Source organism: Leiobunum rupestre, chromosome 10, assembly GCF_980474605.1.
Source record: "Leiobunum rupestre chromosome 10, qqLeiRupe1.1.hap1, whole genome shotgun sequence".
Lineage (NCBI taxonomy): Eukaryota > Metazoa > Arthropoda > Arachnida > Opiliones > Sclerosomatidae > Leiobunum > Leiobunum rupestre.
In genome coordinates this window covers 7,318,222-7,341,916 of record NC_143393.1, presented here as the reverse complement: position 1 = coordinate 7,341,916, position 23,695 = coordinate 7,318,222, and the positions used below count along the sequence as shown (strand labels likewise).

The 23,695-nt window shown below is 35.7% G+C and overlaps 1 pseudogene across 1 annotated transcript; it reads left to right on the top strand.

The window, feature by feature from the left end:
* Positions 1-19,409: 19,409 nt before the first annotated feature.
* Positions 19,410-20,103, top strand: LOC149923521 (activated RNA polymerase II transcriptional coactivator p15 pseudogene; annotated as a pseudogene). The gene is made up of 2 exons (XR_016476954.1): positions 19,410-19,500; positions 19,582-20,103. The product of XR_016476954.1 is annotated as an activated RNA polymerase II transcriptional coactivator p15 pseudogene (transcript).
* The last annotated feature ends 3,592 nt before the right edge of the window (positions 20,104-23,695 follow it).

The following is a 23,695-nucleotide window of genomic DNA, read 5'->3' as shown; positions in this document are numbered from 1 at the left end:
CACCGAACAATTATGGAAAATAACAAGAAATCACCGAAAAAATAAAAAATTGTGAGAAATAACTAGAAATCACCGAAAAATTGTAGAAAATAACTAATAAATTATGGAAAATAACTAGAAATCACCGAAATATTGTGGGAAATAAATAGAAATCACCGAAAAATTGTAGAAAATAACTAATAAATTATGGGAAGTAACTAAAAATCACCGAAAACTTTTGGGAAATAATTCTGATAAATAACTTGAAATCCAGAATAATTGTTATAAATTACAGACGGCTCAAATCAAAACGAGGTAAATTATAATCAATTCAAAGAAAAAAAATACTATCTATTATCTCATTCAAAACAAGCGTATGTGGGCCCGTGAATTTTAATCTTTTTAAATCTATTCCTTCTAGAAATGTGAGATTATCGTCCTTCAAGGGTAATCGTATTAAAATATCCCACAAAAATCGAAATCGAGTAGCGCGTAAGTGGGTCAAGAAGTTGCGAATCCAACGAAGTGAAAGCCGGTAGAAAGGTTTCAACCAACGTTAGAGTGTAGGTGGGGGAAAACACAAAACTTGATAAATTAGGCGTAGGATGCTCCCTTTGAATCGAAGCATCTACCGCGAGTGTCAATAAGCAAAAGGGCAAAGCCGCGATAAGTTAAAAACATGTCTATCTAGGTTTCTCAAGTTCAATGCTATTCGGGGGTTTTCCAAAATTACGCTTAGAAAAAAACGCGTGGGGGACCAAGAGCCTAATTTTCAACTGGAGATTCCCATAGCTTAACCTTAAAGCCTATTCACAGTAGCCAATATTTTTGTGTGAATAAAAGAACATTTTTACAATGGGCACACTAACGCTTCTGTCGGCAAAGGTTTTGAATTTTAAGTGTGTAAGGCAATCTAATGCTTTTGTTGACAAAGTGGTGAACTTCAACAATGTGTAGGGCACAGTAACGCATTTATTGACAAAGTGGTGAACTTCAACAATGTGTAGGGCACAGTAACGCATTTATTGACAAAGTTGTGAACTTCAACAATGTGTAGGGCACAGTAACACATTTATTGACAAAGTTGTGAACTTCAACAATGTGTAGGGCACAGTAACGCATTTATTGAAAAAGTGGTGAACTTCAACAATGTGTAGGGCACAGTAACGCATTTATTGACAAAGTTGTGAACTTCAACAATGTGTAGGGCACAGTAACACATTTATTGACAAAGTGGTGAACTTCAACAATGTGTAGGGCACAGTAACACATTTATTGACAAAGTGGTGAACTTCAACAATGTGTAGGGCACAGTAACACATTTATTGACAAAGTTGTGAACTTCAACAATGTGTAGGGCACAGTAACGCATTTATTGAAAAAGTGGTGAACTTCAACAATGTGTAGGGCACAGTAACGCATTTATTGACCAAGTGGTGAGCTTCAACAATGTGTAGGACACAGTAACGTTTTTGTTCACAAAGTGTTTGTGACTTTCAAGTATTGAAATCTAAAAATTTTAATACACATCCTCTCTATTAAACAATTAAATCTTACACGAAAAAACATTAATGTACGAATCGTGAGTAACAGAGTAAGGTCACTCTTCGTGGATCGTGCTGAGGGCTAAGTGCAAAGTGTTTAACGAAGTCAAGTAAAAAAGTTAGGAAAAAATGTTTGGTAGAAATTTCAAAATGATCCTGACATGTATAATAATAATAATATCTTTATTTGCCTTTGCAAAAGGGATATCTCAGTTCAGTTAAATAAATAATTAATTAACTATTTCTATTGCACCACGTGTTCATTGTAATTATACAACCCAAACTCGAAACAATAGTGCCGATAAATTGCCCCAAAAATAGTAACCGCAAATTTTAAAGACGTATTTCTAAGGCTACAGTGGGACAATGAAAATTTCGATTTGAAAAAAAACGTGGGGTTTACCCGGGTTAAATTTAAAATAAAAAATCTATAAAAAAACTGAAAAAATAGACCCATATTTAACTTTTTTCCAGCGTTTTTTTTACAGACAGAATTGAAATAAACCACGTACTCGGGGTGTGGTGCTTAAACGCTTTGTAGTCACAGTTGACCTTGCGTAGAGCTATGAAATTACTTTTCTTCGAGACATTTGGGCTATAGGTATATGAAAGAATTTATAAATTACGAAAATTACAGAGTATTAATTCAAACCCAGTTATTTTATGCTATATATTGCTTATTGCATATTCAAATTGAGATAAGGGATTGTATTGCCAACAAAGTAGGCCCTTTAGTTTTTAATTGAAATTAAATTATTTAAATGATTTATTAAGGTTTTATAAAAAAAAATTAAAAATTCCAGAATAATTAATGGTTAATTTGCGTTTATTATTGTTATTATTATTATTTAATAGCTCATTTGCGCGTGTGCCTTGTATTTAACTGGTTTTTCAATGAAATTACTTTAAATCATGATTTAATTTAAATTGATTTAAAAATTGTCAAGAATGATTTCTGTTTAGTTCAGATTTTTAAAATGTCTGTCAAACTGGGGTTCAAAAGCGTTGAAATGCTAAAGAATGGTTTCAGGTTCGTCCAGATAATTCAAGAAGGGTCAACACTGACCCAATGAACAATGGAACACGATTCCGTTTAACAAACATGAACATTGAACTAAAGATAAAACGAGTTTTTTTTTCGTATAGAAAACAAATAGCCCACAAAATGGCGCCCATGGTCAAAGCTACGAAATGAAACTACCCTATAAGATCATCGCTGCAAGTCACAAAGGCTTCGGGCGAAATGTCTCCCTAAAGTAAAATAGGGCGCTTCAAAATTTTAAAGCGGGTTAAAATACGAAGTCGAATTTCGTGGAAAACGCAAGGTCTATCGTGACAAAATAGCGGGTGCCATTAAGGTCGTTCGGCGAAAGAGCCGATTGACCCGGGCCGCCAGCGTTTACTTTGTTTACCAGATCAAGATGTAATTACAATGTTTAAACATTGAATCGTTGCCCCCATACACAGATAATGCCGATGTATAGAATAAGTTATTCACTCGACAAAAGTCAAATCGTGAAATTTAAAGGGGTCACAGTCCTTCGACGCAGAGTTAAATTGAATACCATTAGATCGAATAAAGAAAGTAGATCATTCCTATAATAACGAAGACATTTGTCTACTCTGGTTGTTGTCTTTTCGTCGAGCACTTTTCATCCGATGTACATCCCACGCTGACAAAATTTATCATCTACGTTTTTGTTTTTTCAAAATAGCTTATTCCAAGAATGTATTTATTTTAAATTTATTTGCTATTATCTAGTTTGCTTTAAGTGGAATATTTTGTAAAATTTCATATTCTTGTTATCTTATTTTAAAAATATTTGTAATTAATGTTTGTGTCGGTTTCTTTAAAAACTAAAAATAATTTACTAATAATTGAAATTAGATCATTGAGAATTTCGTGGCCTCGGTAGTCCAATGGTAGTGGCGTTGGGACGGTAACCCAAAGGTCGTAGGTTTAATTCCTGCCCGAGGTGATATGATTTTTCTCAGTCACTCTGGTATGGAAGAATACGCAGAGGTATTCCTTGGTTTAAATGAAACTTGAAATTAGATCAATCAGCTCGACTGTACATAGATTTGTCAATCATCATATGGAAAGGTGTTGTTGTCCCTTCTCTGACATCCGTTAACGAGGTTCTAGAGATCGACCTTGCCATCCTCAGGACGAAACTCGACACCATTTAGGTCTGGCAGCCGTGGATTAAAATCGCCTTCATCAAGCAGGAGACTGGCAAAGGTGAGCCCTACAGACTGGAAAACGAATCCCTAAAATTTAACGAATCCCTGAATTCCCTTCCTTGGAAGAAGCAAAACTAGCCAAGCACTCTCTCCTATCCATGAAGACCCTATTTGCCCTCGGTAACACTTCTGCCCTGATTTTCACAGTTATTGAGCAATCAAGGTTTAATTCAACACAGTATTTAAGTCGGAGCTTGGTGTTGAAAAAAAGTTCGGTAAGAAAATTATAATTAATACCATATTATATTATATATATATATATATAAGCAGTAATTAAATGTATAAATAATAAAATATAATATTATATATATATATAATATTATATTTTATTATTTATACATTTAATTACTGCTTATTAAAATTAATATAGACACTTGTACATAAAATAGATAAAAAACAACAACCTCACTTCTTGTACAATAAAAGTTTTTATTTATTTATAAAAACGACTACTAGTTTCGTGACCCCTTCGGGAACATCATCAGGTCTAACTCTAACATCGGGCGTAGGCCAATATATACAAAAATCACAATATAGAAGTTGATTTACATAAAAAGTAAAGCAAATATTTAAAGCAAATTTTTATTCCAAAAAAAGTGCGATAAAACTACCAGAACCGTCATCTCTATTTCATAGCTCCTCGTCCGAATTACGTTTTTTAATTATTTCTAACGACTCTCTAACGTTAAGTTTTAAATAATTATCAGTTTTAAATAAACAGGTAATTTTTTCAAAATCAGGCTTGTGGCAGTGTCAGAAACATGTTCGGCTAGGGCTGATTCGTTAATTTTTAAGTTACGGACGGCCAACTTGCGCTCATTAGTTCTAAATTTAAAGTTACTTTTCGTTTGTCCAATGTAGACAGAGTCGCAGCTACAAGGGATTTGATGAATTCCGTAATTTTCGGAAAGTTTAGTTTTGTCTTTGGTGGAAGTAAAAAGTGTTTGTAATTTATTAATAGGTTAATGAACCGGTTTTATATTGATTTTGCTAAATTCATTGCCGATAGTACTCGAGACATTAGTGTACGGTAGAACTATAGGTCAAAGCTATTCGCTCGCCTTGGGACGATAAGAGTACACCTTTTACCCCAAACTACCAACTTCTTCCATAGTATAACAGCCAAACTGTATTTTGAAGTTGCTCGCTATTTCATAAAACATTACTCCAAAACTAGCGAATAGTTTTCACTTTATAATTTGTTGGGTTTTCAAGTCCTTATTCAGGAGAGTATTTTTTTCGATGGCTTGTCTATGTGTTATAAGGTCTATTCCTTTATATTTAAAATGGAGTTTTCGAAGCCTCTACTTGAGGCAATTGACTTACAGGCCTAGTATTTCTTCTGCCTGTTTTCCTTTAAGTTTTCTTCCCGCCGCGGAAATATCCTGGTTGTAGGCCAACGTGTTCTGCGGTTGGACTACAACCAGGATATTTGCGCGGCGGGAAGTAAACTTAAAAGCAAACAGGCAGAAGAAAACCTAGGCCTTTAACAAATGCAATTTATTTTTTAAAAGCAATATTGTTGGACCGAGCATGTGGCGTCATGCATACAGAAAACGGTTTACGGTATTCTTCCGTTTGAACGGACTTGGCGGACTTACAAGGAGAGTACCCGAGGTGTTTATTGCCGATTTAGTTCAAAGTCGGCCGTAATGTGGTCCTATATGAGATATAGAATTTCCCAAAAGGAGACGTTGCACTACCCATTCGATTTGCCATGGCAACCGAAAATGTTTTTGACCACTTACAACCAAAATAAGATTTTTCCCTTATTTTACCCAAAATTTGTTACAAATTTACCCTAAAAATGTTTCAATTTACCCAAACTTGATGAAATTTACCTAAATGTGGTACAAATTACACATTTCGTGATTTTCAAAAATTTTCAAAATTTTCGTAGCTAGGACCCTGTGAAACCGAGAAAATCCCATGCTTTTTAAATGGAGATTTTATTGTTTTAAGTGATCAAAAACATTTTCGGTTGCTATAGCAAAACGAATGGGTAGTGCAACGTCTCCTTTTGGGAAATTTCATATCTCATATAGGTCTACATTACGCCCGACTTTGAACAAAATCGGCAATAAACACCTCAGGTACTTTCCTTGTTAGTAATTAGGACGTCAAGAAAGGGGATGCAATTGTTAATTTCGAGTTCGATTGTAAATTGTATGGCAGGGTCTAACAAGGAGGCATCCCGAAGTGTAAACCACCGATTTTGTTCAAACTCGGGGGATTGGTAGACGTTCATGAATCATGAAAAATCCTCAAGGGAATTTATTCAATGGGCCACCGTTTTGCCATGGCAACGAAAAATGTTTTTGACAACACAAAATATAAAATTTTCCCATTGAAAATAACATGGGATTTTGACCTCAAATTGATCAAAAGTTGATCAATTTTGATGTTATTATTGTCAATTTTTATCTCTTTTTTATTTTTTTGGCATTTTCGAAATTTTGAAATTTGCTTAAATTTTTCACAAGGGGGGGGGGGGGTGGGCCCTAGGAATCGGTCAGAATCCCATGTTATTTTCAATGGGAAAATTTCCATTTCTTGTTGTCAAAAACATTTTTCGTTGCCATGGCAAAACGGTTGCCCATTGAATAAATTCCCTTTAGGATTTTTCGTCATACATGAACGTCTACCAATCCCCCGAGTTTGAACAAAATCTATGGGTTACACTTCGACATTATTACGAAAAATGTGTTTGCCAATTTAGTGAATTTCTAATTTTAGTATATTATACAATATCAAAAAACATTTTTTAATAATTTGTTTTAAAATTAATTTTATTTAAACAGTCCTGTTCAAAGGTACGTAGCATCAAGTTTCGATATTTCCAAGTTAAATAAGAGGCATTTTGCGCCTAAAAGTGTAATAAACGTTATGAAATATTTGACACCGCTATAAAAAGTGGACAATGATAACCTGTTATGGTAGAAAATAAAAGTATAATCACTTTATCTCTAAAATAAAACATAATAATGGGCCTTTGTATGGGATACAGTGGGTCGGTTTTTATAACCGACAGGGTCACGGTAAACGCGATATTTTTTTAAAGAAACTACCAAGAAACGCTTAAGTGATTTTTGGGGTCACTTTCAAAATGGACGTCCCGGCTAAGCAAAGGAAAACCCAAAATGGTGTTAAAATATTAACTTTGGAATCGTTAATACACGGCAAAGTATTATGTCATAATGTTCGATAAATTCGAGAAAGATTTCGTTGGGTACTTGGTGAAAAAAAACCAGTTTCTTATTGGTAACATCATTATTATTTAAGATTAAATATCATCTTACACTGTACAGTCATTAATGAGGGTATTTAAAAAAAACCTCCCACGAACAAGTTTGTCTACAAAAAGGAAAACAATGAAATACAACCTTAAAATCACGACTCAGAATCTGTGTTAAATTATAATTGGACTTTTGTGTGGTAAAGCAGTCAGGCTATTAGTTCAACCAAAAAGGAAAGGGGGGTCTGCGTACTTACACAATCACTTTCGAACTACCTGGGACAACTGAATCTTCTTTTAGTTGTATGTCAAGGCAGCATATTTTACAACTTTTTTACTTTAATAGGGTTGTTCTCCAAGTTTCACACTTAACTTTCAAGTTTTTTATTTTAATAACCAAGCAAAATTTCAGTGAAATTAGTTCAACGGAATTTAAAGAATATTACTGCGGGTGTGCGGGTGAAATAACTATAAACGTCTGTAATAATTCGAGTTTAAACGTCTCATTTAAAACGTTTTTATTTTTAAGAAAATCAGAAGTTAAACAAGTATGAAAATGTACAAAAATGTTAGTAAATTAGTATTAAAATTAAATTAAATTAAAGTTAAATTAAGTTAAATTAAGTTAAATTAATTTAAATTAAGTTAAATTAAGTTACATTAAAGTTAAATTAAGTTAAATTAAGTTAAATAAAAGTTAAATTAAGTTGAATAAAAGTTAAATTAAGTTAAATTAAAGTTAAATTAAACTAAAATAAAATATAACAAAATATATCAGAAAGTCAGTTCGGTGATAATTTTTCCTAATTGACATACTTATTTTTATTATGTTAATTATATCATTATTTAAATTGAAAAGAAGTAAAAAAATATTTTAAAGCGATGATTATTTTCGTCAGATTTATGGAAAATAGGCTACTTTAGGATATTTTACAGGACCTTGAAGAGAAGAGAGGCTATGTCAGATATTCGAAGGACTTGTTGGCAGCTCTGATCGAGATATAAGGGATTTAAAATAACGTTATTTCGTGGGTGGGATTTGCTTATTTTGAATCAAACGTTTTCATAGTTACGTTTATATGGGTCACAACCACAACGAGTTATTTGGAAAATTCGAGATTTTCTTAGGTTTTTGAAACAATATACTAACGGTGTGGATATCCTTCGAGATTAACAAAGCCGCCAAGTTATTTTGTAACAAAAAAAAACGAAATTTCTTCAAGGGCATCCCAAGATGCACCTCGCGTATAAAATTTAACTATAGATACGCGAACGGGTTCAACGCGCGTTTAATCAATATGATCCCTGAAGTATAAGTAACATACTAGCGGTAAGTATGACACTTCCTATTCTTCCAATGCAATTTTTTTTAATGATAGTGTGTTTCGCTACGCCGCAAAATTTTCGTTTTGAAACGAAAACAGTTGAGAAAGTTGGCCGTTTTCGGTCTATCGAAAACTGGCAGCTTTGCCTGCCTTCTAGCCTGTATCTTCATACCGAAAATGGCCGACGATTACGCCGTCGAAAATATTTAACTAAACTGATCGGCGGCGTTTTTGACCGTTATTTTGAATTATCGACTAGGACTATGGCCAAGGACCGACAACTCTCCGCGAGGGGGCGAGAGGATCGCTGAATGAAAAATTTCCGGTTTGTAGGTTACTAGATTCGCGTGGCTAGCCAAAAAGCCAATTACAATCCATACTCAAGTCAAACCAAGTCAACTACATTCGTCACTCTCTTTATAAACGCTATTTTATACGTCCTTTTAATTTTATAAAAATGCAAAAACTGCGCGATGACGTTGACGCAAAAAATCTCGCTTAAGCCTATAGACAATGTTTTCTTCTCGACGCAAAAATTATCCATACGGACTAACACGAGTTTTTCCCATTTTACACAATCTCTCTGTGACAGACAGACATCAGGACTGCCCCAAAAACTTTATTTTCAAATTCCCTGACATTTTCCTGACCACTATTTATATATTACTTTTTATCAGATTTTAATCTTATTACTTTAGCTTTTATTTTAGTAAGTTATATTTTAAATTCACTGATTTTTCCTGACTTTTCTCAAATTCTTAAAATTCCCTGACTTCTCAAATTCTTAAATTTCTTGACTTTTCTCATATTCTTAAAATTCCCTGACTTTTCTCATATTCTTAAATTCCCTGAATTTTCTCAAATTCTTAAAATTCCCTGACAATTCTCAAATTCTTAAAATTTCCTGACTTTTCTTAAATTCTTAAAATTCCCGGACTTTTCTCAAATTCTTGAAATTCCCTGACTTTTCTCAAATTTTTTAAATTCCCTGACTTTTCTCAAATTCTTAAAATTCCCTGATTTTTCTCAAATTCTTTAAATTCCCTGACTTTTCTCAAATTTTTTAAATTCCCTGACTTTTCTCAAATTTTTTAAATTCCCTGACAATTCTCAAATTCTTAAAATTTCCTGACTTTTCTTAAATTCTTAATATTCCCGAACTTTTCTCAAATTCTTAAAATTCCCTGAATTTTCTCAAATTCTTAAAATTCCCTGACATATCTCAAATTCTTAAAATTCCCTGACTTTTCTTAAATTCTTAAAATTCCCTGACTTTTCTCAAATTCTTAAAATTCCCTGACTTTTCTCAATTTTTTTAAATTCCCTGACTTTTCTCAAATTCTTAAAATTCCCTGACTTTCCTCAAATTCTTTAAATTCCCTGACTTTTCTCAAATTCTTAAAATTCCCTGACTTTCCTCAAATTCTTTAAATTCCCTGACTTTTCTCAAATTCTTAAAATTCCCTGACTTTTCTCAAATTCTTTAAATTCCCTGACTTTTCTCAAATTCTTAAAATTCCCTGACTTTTCTCAAATTCTTTAAATTCCCTGACTTTTCTTAAATTCTTAAAATTCCCTGACTTTGTAGACCTACTTCCAAATTCCCATACTTTTCTTTATTTTCTCTCAACTGTAGCAACCCTGGAAAAATGATTATAATGCAAATAGTTCAATGTCATACTTACGCTATTACGTTACTTATGACTGAGGTAATAATCTTGAGAATTTAAAAGAGAAAGTGACGAATTATTCCGGGGTTAATCTTTCCTTTTAATCTCGACACTTTCGCTTGTTTTTTCGGTCGATCACGTTTCTTTGGCAAAAACTTAAATATTCTTGACCTAAAAACTACGGATGCATCCGCTGCTTCCTATTTTCGTGGCAAAAAGGGGTCACGGTGACCTCCAATTGCTCGTGAGATCAAAACCCGCCGGATGAAGCAATATTCCAACTTATAGCGTCAATGAGGAAACCTCTACGGGTATCCTACCACAATATAAGCTTACAGTACCGCGCAACTTCATACCGTATTAGTCTTCCTTCTTTATCACCTCAAAATAGTTTGTAACGGAGTTGTGCAAAAATGGTGAATGCAGTTTTTATACTCGTATTGAAGTTTTGGAATAATTTGTCAATTAATCGAAATTTTTGAAAATTTTGTCAGTTAATAGAAATTTTTAAAAAATTTGTTAGCTCATCGAAATTGTTTTGAAATTTTACGATTAGAAAATTTGTTAGTTAATCGAAAATTGAATAAATTCGTTAACTCACCGATTTTTTCTTAAATTTTCGAATTGTACGATTTTTAAAATAAACAATAGGAAAATTACCAGATCAAAAAAATATCAGTTTTGGAAATTATGAACTTATAATTATCAAATTATGAAAAATTCTTAAAATTATCAAATTATAAAAAATTATTAAAATTATCAAATTATAAAAAATTCTTAAAATTATCAAATTATAAAAAATTCTTAAAATTATCAAATTATAAAAAATTCTTAAAATTATAAAATTATTAAATTATCAAATTCCTCAAATGAACAGAAATGTGGGTTAAGGTAAAATGTATCAACTACTGCGCCGATGAGAGCGCCATCTTGCAGCTCAAATCGAGATTAACGCGAGCAAAAAGTTGTTTAAAGGGTATTGCGTGTAACACATTAAAAATCAATTTGGTAATACAATAGAGAATAATATTTATACGTATTCAAACCTCGTATTATGCGGTGTTGAATGGAAAAGTGTTTTAATCAAGGTGAAAAATCTTCACACATCGCTTAGTATGTCGCCATTAGACCTCCGCAGAATTTAAAATACCTATAGGATTATATATAAACAAATAGGAAGACGGGTTAAGATTTCTTCGTTTTTACTTTGGAGTTCCTAAGTTATTGCCTTATAACGAATGGCTGGTTTGTGTAAATTTTTTCAAGAAATATTTAAAAAAATCTAGTTAAGATATTACTAGATTTTGTTAATGATGTAGAATCGTGGATAATTTCAATTTTTTAAGCTGGGTTTGAGCTCATCATCTACGATTTTCGCAAAAGAGCTATATTTAAAAAAATTGTACTGTTGATGATGAGAGCGCCATCTAATTTTAGTGCTAATTATTTTTTTCTGACACGGAGGTGGTGTTGAAAAAAAATATTTCCCAGTTGTCACTTGTAAAATTTTATCAGCTAGGCTAATACCCAAGGAACCACCTTAAGCCTAAGTCATCAAGCGACTTTTAAAGCCATTAACTCAGGTGGCCAGGTTACAACGCGCAGGAGGGTGGTGGCAAGCCCTTCATGCCACGCGAACCAAGAGCTCCCTACACTAACTATTACCGTTAACCTCAACAAGTTTTTATGGAAAGGGAAAGCGAATTTGAGTGGATCTGTCTCACCCTTAACATCGTCGTCAGTGATATAGATGTACTTCCAGGTAGGTAGTAGCTCTTCTTACGCATGCAAAATATTTTAACCATGGTTATGATATACAAATAGCTAATATGCCTTTTTAGCAAATACTTTTAGCCTTCTAACGAGCAGATTGTGACCAATTTTGAACACATTTTTGCTGGGACTAAACGGTAACACGTGGTAATGGTGTAGCTCAGTGGAGAGTAAGGGGCAATTTCTTTTTGTAACTTTTATTTAAAAAAAAATGAAAACGCAGTTATCTATCCGTTCGTTGAACAGCATTCGTTAATTTTATAGGTTTTAAGGCCATAATCTTACTTCTTGATCTAGGTCTATATTATTTAAAATCGTTAATAATTTCATGGCCTATCTGGCGCTTTGATCTCCAAAGTGTAATTTGCTTTAAAGCAGCTTGTTTTCTTCCGTAACCATAAAATACGACCTTCAACCGAGTAATAATGACGACCCACTTCGACTTCAAGAAATTGTCAAATTCAGCATTTTGTTGTTGGCCATAGCAAAATACGTATTTATAGGTATTCAACGGAATCCCAGATTACGCAAAGGGGGGCTTCCCATTCGTTGTTCGCGGCGTCACGCGTGCCAAGAAATATTGGTCGAGGTCGAATAAAAATGACGGTACAGTCCAAGGAGCAGTGAGAGGTAAAGATTGCGTGGTTTTAGAGACTAAGCACTCTCCGCTAGCTTTTCTTTTGAATTAAACATAAGGTGATTCCTAGATTTACCCGGACAATTTCATGTGAACGACCGCAAATGGGATAACTAAAAAAAAGGTTAAAAATTATTTTACGAGTGGGTGTTTATTTTCTGTGGGCTCGACAATTACCGGTATCGGTATGCTTACTATGATAATTAGGGGTGTCGTGTAAAATAAAAGTTAATAGACGGGTTAAGCTACCCTTTAAAACTTGTAGAGAAAACTACACGCCTAGAAGCCTAGAAGTTCTCCCGTTCACGTTTTAAAGACGTTCGGCTTAACCCGTCAATTTAGAGGCTATAAGTAAAGCCCTGGAAACTTTTTAGGCACTTAATAATTAGGACTGTTAAGGGTCCGGCACTTGTTCGAGTTACGTACAGTCCTAACATTCGGATATTTTAAATCCAAGTTTAAATGTTTTGTAATTTGTTTTAAATTTCGTGAATTTTGCATGGTTTGGATCTTTAAATCACGATCAATATTCCTTCGAATATTTGAATCAGTATCCAATCTCGTTCGAATCTTGAAATCACGATCGAATCTTTAAATGACGATGGAATCTCGTTCGAATCTTGAAATCACGATCGAATCTTTAAATGACGATGGAATCTCGTTCGAATCTTGAAATCACGATCGAATCTTTAAATGACGATGGAATCTCGTTCGAATCTTGAAATCACGATCGAATCTTTAAATGACGATGGAATCTCGTTCGAATCTTGAAATCACGATCGAATCTTTAAATGACGATGGAATCTCGTTCGAATCTTGAAATCACGATCGAATCTTTAAATGACGATGGAATCTCGTTCGAATCTTGAAATCACGATCGAATCTTTAAATGACGATGGAATCTCGTTCGAATCTTGAAATCACGATCGAATCTTTAAATGACGATGGAATCTCGTTCGAATCTTGAAATCACGATCGAATCTTTAAATGACGATGGAATCTCGTTCGAATCTTGAAATCACGATCGAATCTTTAAATGACGATGGAATCTCGTTCGAATCTTGAAATCACGATCGAATCTTTAAATGACGATGGAATCTCGTTCGAATCTTGAAATCACGAACGAATCTTGATCGAATCTCGTTCAAATTTTCAAATCACGATCGAATCTTTAAATGACGATGGAATCTCGTTCGAATCTTGAAATCTCGTTCGAATCTTGAAATCACGATAGAATCTTTAAATGACGATGGAATCTCGTTCGAATCTTGAAATCACGATCGAATCTTTAAATGACGATGGAATCTCGTTCGAATCTTCAAATCACGAACGAATCTTGATCGAATCTCGTTCAAATTTTCAAATCACGATCGAATCTCGTTCGAATCATCAAATCACGATTGAATGTCGTTCGACTCATCAAATCACGATCGAATCTCGTTCAAATCTTTGAATCACGATCGAATGTCGTTCGAATCTTTGAATCAGGATCCAATCTCGTTAGAATCTTCAAATCACGAACGAATCTTGATTGAATCTCGTTAGAATCTTCAAATCACGAACGAATCTTGATCGAATCTATTTCAAATCTTCAAATCACGATCGAATTTAGTAAAATTTATCGGGGAAAAGATGGGTCTTTATGTAAGCTTAAATTTAAGTAACCAACGCGCCATCTAATATCAGAAAAGAGAAATATGCTTAGTATATAATTTCCCGTTCTTCCTTTACTACGAAATTTAAATAGCGCCGGCTTTCGAAAAACTACCGTGGATGGCAACTGAATAAATAAATGGATTTAAATCAGGTGGTCGGGTTGCAATGCGTAGGAGGGGGGGGGCATGAACTTTAAGACCCTTGTTAAATGCTCTTCGTCTTTTTGACCCCCGACAGAATTTTACTCGGGTCAAAACTTCACAAAAAGGCAACGGCTACTGCCATCTAGTAGTTTTCAATATCGCTTCTGAATTTTGAAAAGAAATAGAGTGTTGTGGTCTGATACGATTTTGAAAACTTGTAACATCACAGCTGTAGTGTTAATAGTGGCCGCCATGACAGTTACCGTTTTTTATCAATAGGCAAATTACAATGGTGACGTCACAGGGTTTCAAACGACAACACTCTATGGCAGACGGTTCTATCTCAGTTTTTACAATGGTCCTTTTGCCGCGGCAATTAGTGTTCGTACGGGGTCAAAATTAAGTCGGGGTCGGGGTCAAGGTTAAGCTATCCCTGATAAAAAATAGTTTGGATAAGGTAATGCCAGTAGGCCACCGCCTACAACATCTATACTGGCTTATTTATAACTAAAAGAACCAAATAATTTCGTGGGAAAAGGTTTATAGTAAAAAAAATTACCAAATAAAAAGTTCTATATTATTTATTACAGACTTACAACTTGCTATAGTTACAGAATTAAAAAAATTGTCCCAAATAACCGATTGCTTAGGCTGCTTAGGCAGGGAGATAAAGTCAAATATAAAAAACGTATATAGGGGAATAAATAGGCTCCAATTCCAAATCTCAAACTTCAAACATACATTCCCGAATATTAACCCCGAAAAATAACACCCCCGACTTTATTTTTGATCCTCGGCACCGGGGTCGGGGTCCCCGTACGAACACTAACGGTGCCTTGGGTATTAGCTCTATTTAAAAAAATACGTTTTACGATAATTTTTTAGCATTAGATAATATTTTAATTGGGAAAAATGAAAACACTCTGTGTATGTAAATCGTGTAAAAGTGATTCAAGATACAGCAGTAAGCAGCATATGAGTGGAGGTTTTTTTTATAGCATTCCGTAAATCCTAAATCATCATCAGCATCTACAAAATGAAATCAATATTACAATAGAGAAATTCTGAAATTGATAGCGATAAAAAGGCTGTTAGTTAAGCAAACCAAAATCGACATCCAATTCTTTTTTCCTTTTTTTCAGGTTAAAAAATTAACATAAGATAATGAAGAAAAATTAATTTTCTATTTACTTCTAATTTAGAAGGACAATTCTAGCTAATTTAAATCCGAAGCCACCATAGATATAGGAAACACGTTGGATATTTCATTTTGAAGGAACTCCAAGTATTTTTGACCGTTCAGACGATTTGGCAGGAAGAACGGGCCAATAATTTTGTCACCTAACAGACCAGCCCACACATTTAAGCGAAACTGCACTTGGTGGCGGTGAGGAAATCCCCAGTGTGGATTCTCGTAGTCCCCCATATGTTGGTTTTGACGGTTGAAAGGATAATCTCTTCCGAATGAACATTCGTCGGACATCAGTAGTTGATCGTGAAAATCCTGGTGTGCGTCAGCCATGAGGCAAAACCAATTGCAGAAGTCGAGTCGGCGCTGTCTATCACGTCATGCAGTCCTTGCTGAAGTATCGCTGGAAAAGGATGAAAATGGTGTCTTTTGAGTGTTCTCCAAACGTAGTTTCGATCCAACCCTAAGTCAAAGCTGGCAATAACTTTTTGCAGATCTGATTATTAACTACATAGCTGAAAGCATAAGTTTCCTAAAATAAATGTACATGTGTGTTGTAATTATGTACGATTGTTTACGTTAAAGGCTATTGCCTGCTAGTACAACTTGTTTTTTTCCCCGACCTCCAAACTCAGTGAAAAATAGGTCTTTTTCAACCGAACCAAAATTATTTTTACACTTTCGACTATGCCCTACAACTTTTCTATTGAAACATTTTGCGTAACACCTACCGGTGAAAAAATACATTTTCCAAAACGGCACAAAATCGTTCGATTTTTCTGAAATTTAGTAACCAAAGCCTTCCATACCTTACCAATAAACCCTAGCATAAATACATTTTGAGAAAAATGGCCTGATCGAGCAAATTGAGACACCCTGTATAAAGGTCTAGATAAAATATTTCAAAGGGGGTGTAGATAAAATATTTCAAAGGGGGTGAATACGGAGGTGACAGCTAGCAGAAACGCGTAATATCTGCAGGCTATCCTTATAAGGCGCTATCTATCGGTAAGGAAGCTCGTGCTATCGTCGCGAGAGCCATTGTCTCCTGCTTTAAAATTATACTAAAAGTCACCAACAGATGGTGTCTAAAGACTACGGCCTGCGGAAAGGTCAAGCACTTAGTACTAAAATGCTACTAGAGCTCGCGCTCTTGGTCACGTGCCTTCCTCGGTGTCTGCTAGGTGTCAATTCCGTATTTCATGTTAGGCTTAGACACCCCGAAATTTATCTAGACCTTTATATACATTTCATACATCTATGGCTCGATCTATGGTAGCCACATGGACTAACTTTTTTGTTCATTCCCCTTTTTCTCATCCCCGTTTGACCCTAGTTTTCCGTTAGTTCTTAATTATACCACCAGAGCGCACATTTAACAATCGCCCGAAGCAAATATTCGGGAACGGGGTGTCCTTTGTTAATTAGTCCATGGTGGTGGCAAGCCCTTCATGCCACGCGAGCCAGCAGCCTCCTATACATACTATCACCGGTTAATATTTAACAATCACAATTTAATAAGAACTTCCGTTATTAACTTACTTCTGATTGCGCAAAAGAAATTTTACTTTAAAATCTCTATGTGCACGAATTTGTCCAACTTCTTTCTACTTTCCCGAAAACAATTAGTATTGGCAAGAATATTTTCGAGTTAACCGAGAATATGTAGCCGCGACTCTAGCCTTTGTCTTCGTGATTCAAGGAAGATATTATCCGAAATGTCTTCCCCCTTACCCGCAGAAAGAGTCCAGGTTGCACTAAGAAAAGTGGAGGGGCGTGATTTTTCTTCCGTCGATCAGTGTGTTGCCCACACATTCTTTGTCAACCCGAATATAATCTCGGTATTGGTTAACGGGAAAGTGAATTACGTGCAGGCACGACAAATCTTCGTAGCTTCGCGAAACGCCGCCAGCGACGACGTCCCGATTGACCCCTTAAAACACTCTTTCCCATTTTGTAACCACACCCTGACAAAGATCTTAATGATATTCCGTTGAGAGGTATAATGGACGCTATGAAGTGATCACTATACGATATTAAATTAACCACGTATTTCTAAGAAAACATCACTTAATTAATAATTTAAACAGCCTGCAAGGTATTTATAAATGGAGCTGACCTTAAGTCGCCAAAAATATCCCCATAGTTGCTTTCAAAATAAACAAAATTAATGTCCTCAACCATGACCGATTGCAACGTTCAGCAGGGGCCCAGGCAGATGATTTTTAGCTTCCAACATAAATAGGACAGATGTTAGAGCGGTTTGATGGTAGCTGGGTAAAAACTACGGCGATTTTAACGCGTTCGAACTGTCAGGCAACCATCGTATCGTTTGGGGTACCGTGAAAGTAACGGCAAAGTGGGCCTCATCAAGTATTCAAGGACGACGAATCTTCCCGGATTATTAATTATGTACAAAAATTCGGCCGTCCCAATGCCAAGAACGTGGGCCCGTTTTAGGGGTATCAAACGGAGGAATAAACCCACGGGTCCTCTTCGTGTCCTTCACCGCCGAATTAAATTAGTCTAGTCCAAGTACTTCTACGTAATGGTGGTTGGATAACTTAATGAACACCGTGGTATTTCAACTTAATACCGACAGACAGTTCTGACTGGGTGTCTGTTATCAAACGACTTTTAAAACTTTAATGAGGTTTCTCGACAAAAGAGCGCTGACATCCCTAATGAGGCAAGTTCGACTAATGTTAGAAGGATATGCCCCGAATCTACATGTCGTAACGATTTTCGGACAGGGCGGGTTCACTACAATCGTCTATCGTGACAGCTGACAAGCCATCAGTTTGAAAAAAAAATATGGGTTTCCTTACTATAAACCTTCCAGCATTGACACTTCATATTTAAACAATACCATAAGTAACATAATACGCGTAAGTAAAACGGTGAAAGATTTCCGGTAATGAGATATCGTAAATTTTTTCCCAACAGGAAACTTGTCACTTCCTGCTCCCTTCTTTGGAAAAATTACAATCCACTTATAATTGTTAGTTTGATTGTGATAAAATGAGTGTTATTAATATCTAATTTTACGTTCAGATTCAATAATTCATCATAATTGAGTAATTATTAAGTAAGCGATAATTTTACTTTTAAAAGCGTTTCAGCTTTCAAAACGCCGTCGTGCTTTCCAAATAATAACGAAACGTCGTCAGTCCTTAGACACGTTATGCGGTAAAAAATAGCGTTTGTAGAGTAGGAAAATTCCATACTTATAGATATAATGTTACTTATGACAATACATATTGACGTTGACGTTCGTTAAAATGATTTCCACCGTTTAATACCAGAATTCCACAGAAAAAAATATTAGTAGACGAAACTATACATAAATAATTCAGACTTAATTTCTAATCGTAACAAAACAACTATTATTATATAAAATGAAATAATATTAATAATATAAAGTGTAATTTGCCCTTGAACTTTCGAACTGTAGGTTTTTTGATAGGCCGTATATAAAATTTATGATTTGATAAAAAAAAATATTTATCGTTCGATGCCAAAAGAGATCAGCTTTTTTTACGGATTTTTATATTTTAATTTTTAATTAGAGATAAAGTTGTTTACAATAACCCCGTTTCGCTGTCGTGTTGTTCGGGTACTGTACGACTCTGGAGAGGGAGACACAAAGCGTACAGGCGATTACTATCCATTTGTCCTAGATGTCAGCCATGTCAGGTTGAAGGTGACGTCCATTGGTAAAATTCACCAATCTTCAAGATATGTTGGACTCCACTGGTTTCCAAGCAATAGCCAGCCAAAATTAAAATTAGATACAGTGACTGCTCGTTAGACAAATCTTGCCAAACGTTTGTGCCGCGCTGCACTTGGTGGCGCTGTTTCTATTAAATTTTAACACCGATTGAACTCCCCGGCCATTTGGTGTCTAAGGCTTTTGCCCGACACCATCAGTTTGCTCTAAAAAAAACTGCCCGGCCACTACGTAACCACAGCGCTATATACCTAATTTTTTTTCGAAATAATACTCGGAAAACAACGTGGTTTACGAAGGTTCGCCATTTTAAGGATTAAAGTCAAGTAAATAAAATTTCAATTAGCTGAGGGTTATTTCGTTTATAATTTGAAGGTGAGTTTCCCTAACGATGTCTCGATGGTCTTTCGTACAATATTTTTTAAGTAATTTAACTGAATTTGGCATAATTCTTAGATGTCGAGTAAGACGAAATCCAAGTCCAAGTCCAAGCGAAAGGCGCCGGAATCCGATCCGTCATCCGGGTCAGAGGATCAGGAACCCTCACCGCCGAAAAAGGACAAGTCGCCCGAAAAGAAGAAGAAGAAGAAAGCGTCCAAGACCGCCGGTGACAGCGACCGCGAGCAAGCCACAAGTAAGCCGACAGCGGTGGAGGACAAGGATGACGCGAATGACGACATGATCGCCATTTCCGACAAACGCTACGTGACAGTCCGGGAATTTCGAGGCAAGCCTTTGATCGATATCCGTGAGTATTACCAATCGGATGGCGGCGAAATGAAGCCGGGAAAGAAGGGAATTTCGTTGAACATTGAACAATGGAATAAGCTCAAGAAAGTCACCGAACGAGTGGACGAGCAAATTAAGAAGAAATTCTAACCCTCGTCAATCCTACTTATGTTTCTCTTAGTTGAAAGTACCGATTATCGGTATTTACTTTATTTTCATCTGTGAAATTAAACAAAACTTTAATAGTAAGAGTGTTGAAGATTTACTCGTAATTGCTAGTCTTACCATAAGTCTATAATATTGTTCCATAAGTCTGTCACTTTGGTTTTAATTTACTGAGAGCTAGTAACGAAAGTGACGTCATCGCAAGAAGAAAATTTCCTCCTAGCGAGGCGCTGTCAAAGGCTACGTGTGACGCGTTAGCGATCGAACGCCAAACTGAGACGAAGCCCGTAATGCAGTCTGTCTTGTGAATAGCTCTCAGTAAAATTTTGTATGTGAAAAGTATGAAGTGTCTTATATGTGTCTTATGTAAAAATATTATACACTTAGGTTCTTACCATAAGTGGTTAGCACTTTCACCTCGCAGCAAGAGGAGTCGTATTCGATTCCAGCTTGTGGCACTGGGTGAAAACTCGGAACCACTCCTTCCGCGTAGAGTTTGCAAGTTTTCTCCCCACTGGTTAATGGGGTTTCTCCCGAGTTTTTCGTGGCCACCATAATAAAAGGCATTAAAAGTCGCTAGATAACTTGGGCCTGAGGTGGTGCCTTGGGTATTATATTAGCGTAGCCTAGAGAGGGGGGAAGCCGGTACAAATTACCGGGGCCCGTGCCACCTGGGGCCCGCGTTTGAACCAACGAGGTATACTTATCCCTGGTTTTTATGAATCGTGTACTTAAGTAAACGAGTCATTATAGGCTGGTGTCGTCCATGTGTGTGTGATCGGGTATGGTTGGGAACGTAGCCAAGCGGGGGAAATTCCTCTTAGTTTGCGTTGTGTAGATCATCAAGAAATGATTTTATTAAAATAATTTTTTAAATTCCATGAAGTAGCAGTACTTTTTATTGTAAATCATTACAACAAATAGGAAATTAAATGTTTAACTATTAAATAACCCCGGGACCAGTTTCCTGTCCCGAAACTCCAAATTAGGCAATCGCTCTAGGGTTCCCATCTCGAGTAGAGTTTGTTCAATATTTGGTAATTTAAAAGAACGGTAGGTAAAGCTAGAGATCGGCGTTTGAATAAGAAATTATAAAAATTATTGTTTTTATCCAAAAAAAAACATTATTTTGCATGTTAAATCTTTGTTTATTCGTATAAAATTTTCATAAATAAACAGTTAACCAAAATTTTTATGAATAATCGAAATTTTGCCGGTTAATTTATTCGTTCCGCCGGTCTCTAGGTAAAGCTTAACAATTCGCAAAGACGCCGTTTTAAGAATTGAAGGATTCTGTTAAATTATTCTATTCTATTAAATGTAATCAATTTCAGGTTTAATTTGCATTTATCGTTAACTAATTTTATTTCGAAAATTTCATGAAACCCCTTAAAATATATAATATTTTGTGAATCACCCCTCTAAAAAAACGTTACTTTATTGCTAGCCTCACACAGTCAACGCTGGTCCCTTTGGCTATGTTTGGGATATCTGCCCTTTCCAGTGGCGTAGTTAGGGAGGTGGCCCGCACCGGGTGCCACCCGTTTATGGCCGTTTAGGGGGTGACACCCGACCGTGAATAAAATAAAACTTACATAACTAGGGAAATTGAAAAAATATTTTAACACCTTTTGACTAGTAAGTAGATCCGCCCCGGGTGCCACCCATGCTAGCCACACCGTTTAAGAAAAACTGGGCTGGGTATTTAGTCGATCTTGTTTTCCAAGCAAAATTACCAAGCAATAACAAAAATTTGAGCGCCAAAAATTCTACTTCCTATCTAGAAAGTTTCAGCCAGCCATCTCTCATCATTGTGGCTGCCGCGACTAGAGCGTAGCGCCGCTGTTAAACACCGCCGCTGTTAAACACCGCCGCCGCCGATATTTTCTCTAGCGCCGAGCCGCCGCCGCTGATTTATTTACATTTCCACGCGCCGCCGCCGCCGAAAGGTTTTTTCAATTTATTTACGTATAATAGTTCCTTTTTACCACTCCGAGGGGACAAAGTCCCCTAGGAGGGGTTATTATAAAATAACCTTGGCCATCTTGTTGAAATGTTGCCTCCCCGCTTCAGCTGTTGATCCGTTTTATCTCCCACTAAAGAGCTTATGAACTCATTTTTAGGCATTAGCTGAACTATTCCAGGGCAAGCATAAAGACATTTTATAAAATCAACTATTAATTTTTTCAAAAATATTTTGGGGGAAAACGTTTGAGTAATTTTTTTTAAACGCCGACATAAATCAAATCGGCGCTATGCTCTAGCCGCGACTACCAATATTTATGTAATTTTACTTAAATTTAAAAATAGGGAAAAGTTATTTGGTTTTGAAATCCGTTTCCGTTGATTTCGCGATATTGAAAATCATCGTAGTCACGCACCAGTTGAACCATAGAGTAAGAATACCTTTTAGGTTTTTTTTTTCAGTCGGTGCCCAAACGGGGTAGGTACATTTGTTCGAATTTCAATCGTCCGAACGGTGGAACAAATGTTCGAATTTCAATCGTCCGAACGGTGGAACAAATGTTCGAATTTCATTCGTCCGAACTGCCGAAATAACAATTGTTTCAATTGTTCGAATTGGACAACTTGTTTGTTTCATTCGTCCGAATCGGTAGCATCACTTGTCCGAATTCTGTCGCTAAATTAGTATTTCTTATTGCTGTTTTGTTGGTCCGGATTTTTTTTAGTGCAAGAATAAAAAATAAAAAAACTACATTGTAAATATCGTTGTTTGTTAGTAAGTGGGAATTGCATTGAATGTTGTGGATATTTTAGGTTAGGTTCACGTTAATGTTACTATTTTCTTATATTAACAATATTAAAAAAAAACAATTCCTAATGTTCGAAAAAAAGGACAAACGATTATTCGAACAAATGAAATTCGCCAGTAAAGTTAACATAAATTGAACGACTAAATCACCAACAAAAGTTGTGATAAATTTTTCGGGCAAATGAAATACGTTTTAGGACATACGATCCTGTTTTCCGGCATTCGGACAAATGATCATTTGGACATTTGCACCACCGTTCGGACGAATGAAATTCGAACAAATGTACCCAAATCGCCCAAACCTACCGAAGTTAATTTTTATCTTCAATTTATTCCGGCACAGGTTCAAACTAGGAGGAAGCTAAAACGCGTAGCCAATGGCTATTTAGTCGTCAATTTAACCTCCTACGTCCAAATACGAAGACTACAATACACCGATGAAGTCACGAGCCATTAAAAAATACCATCAAAATAATCCATTCCATCGTGGCAAAAGCGGATAACCTTGATACAGCGCGTTGTTATCGGCAATTTTGAAAAGAAAATTATAAGTGTTAAGAATCCTACCATTAGACATATCGTTGATGATGGAGGGGACATATATATAAAGGCAGTACGTGGGAAGGCGGGGAAGCGGATAAAGCACACACCAACGCCCTGCCCTTCGTACCACTGACAAACCATCCGGGACATCGGGTGAGATCTTAATACCGTTCATTCATAAGATTGGCCGTCGAGATTACTAACTCCCGTCTGGGACGAAATAACGGCTATTATTAAGCCCCAAAAAACCACACCAGCGGGGGCTCAAATTATAGTAAATCCGGTCCCAGTTAAATTTACGTTATAATTCGCTGACGTAATCGCGAATTCTTAACCAAAAAGGTTTTAATGGAAATATTA